We start from the raw sequence: 1870 nt of genomic DNA on the forward strand, positions 1-1870 counted from the left end.
AGAGTCATTATGCGGTGGTCACTCTTTGGCAGTAATATTGGTCTGTATATAGTGTGTATATACAGTCATTACTGCCATACATTGACTGCCACATAACGACTCTATATATACACTATATAAAGACCAATATTACTGCCATAGAGTGACCACCACATAATGACTATATATAAAGACCAATATTACTGCCATAAAGTGACCACCACATAATGACTATATATACACACTATATCAATCACTAGATCAATATTACTGCCATACAGTGACTGCCGCATAATATTGATCTGTATATGGTGTATTTAGAGTCATTATATGGTGGTGACTCTATGGCAGTAATATTGGTCTGTATATAGAGCAAAAAATTCACACAGGGGAGAAGCCATTTTCATGTTCAGAACGTAGGAAATGTTTTACAAAGAAATCCAGTCTTACTCAACATCAAAAAATTCACACAGGGGAGAAGCCATTTTCATGTTCAGAACGTAGGAAATGTTTTACAAAGAAATCCAGTCTTACTCAACATCAAAATATTCACACAGGGGAGAAGCCATTTTCATGTTCAGAATGTGGGTAATGTTTTACTAAGAAATCCAGTCTTACTAAACATCAAAAAATCTGCACAGGGGAGAAACCCATTTTCATGTTCAGAATGTGGGAAATGTTGTACAAAGAAATACAGTCTTACTCAGCATCAAATAATTTGCACAAGCCATTTTCATGTTCAGAATGTGGGAAATGTTTTACAAAGAAATCCAGTCTTACTAAACATTAATTCACACAGGGGAGAAGCCATTTTGATGTTCAAAATGTGGTAAATGTTTTACAAAGAAATCCAGCCTTACTAAACGTTAAATAATTCACACAGGGGAGAAGACATATTCATGTTCAGAATGTGGGAAATGTTTTACAAAGAAATCCAGTCTTACTAAACATCAAATAATTCGCACAGGGGAGAAGCCATTTTCATGTTCAGAATGTGGGAAAAGGTTTTTTTTACAGAAATCAGATCTTACTAAACATCAAAAAATTCACACAGGGGAGAAACCATTTTCATGTTCAGAATGTGGAATTTTTTTTTTTACAGAAATCAGATCTTACTAATCATCAAAAAATCCACACAACGGATAAGCCTTTTTCATGTTCAGAATGTGGGAAATTTTTTACAAAGAACTACAGTCTTACTCAACATCAAAAAATTCACACAGGAGACAAGCCTTTTTCATGTTTAGAATGTGGGAAATGTTTTACAAAGAAATGCAGTCTTACTAAACATCAAATAATTCTCACAGGGGAGAAGCCATTTTCATGTTCAGAATGTGGGAAATGTTTTACAAAGTAATCCAGTCTTACTAAACATAAAAAAATTCAAACAGGGGAGAATCCATTTTCATGTTCAGGATGTGGGAAATGTTTTACAAAGAAATACAGTCTTTTGAATAATGGACGTTTCTCTATTGTATTGTTCTATTTTTATTTCAGGCTTAGTAGTGGAAGCTGTCTGATAGACGACATCCATTTCAAAGTCAAAGCCTATTGTTAGCTGGTATAAAATGGCTAACACTAACCCTCCCCCCAATATTACCCCAATACCCACTGCACCAGGGGTACTGGGGACAGCCAGGTACCAGTATTCCCACAGTGTTAAACCTGGCCTACTATCACACAGTTCAGAAGCGCCAAATTTGACACTCTGGGACTACTGGCTACTGGTACCCGGCTCTTGCCAGTACCCCTGGTGCGGGGGGTACTTGGGTAATAATGGGGGGGGGTTAGTGTTAGCCATTTTATACAGGCTAAAACTAGTCCTCGACTTATTAATTGATTCTGTCAGACAGCTAGATAGATTACATTACAGCTTCCATTACGAAGCCTA

General features: G+C 36.6%; 1 pseudogene; it reads left to right on the forward strand.

Moving 5' to 3' along the window:
• Positions 1–370: 370 nt before the first annotated feature.
• On the forward strand, positions 371–1537 carry LOC138770539 (oocyte zinc finger protein XlCOF7.1-like; annotated as a pseudogene).
• The last annotated feature ends 333 nt before the right edge of the window (positions 1538–1870 follow it).

This window comes from Dendropsophus ebraccatus, chromosome 13, assembly GCF_027789765.1.
Source record: "Dendropsophus ebraccatus isolate aDenEbr1 chromosome 13, aDenEbr1.pat, whole genome shotgun sequence".
Taxonomy (NCBI): domain Eukaryota; kingdom Metazoa; phylum Chordata; class Amphibia; order Anura; family Hylidae; genus Dendropsophus; species Dendropsophus ebraccatus.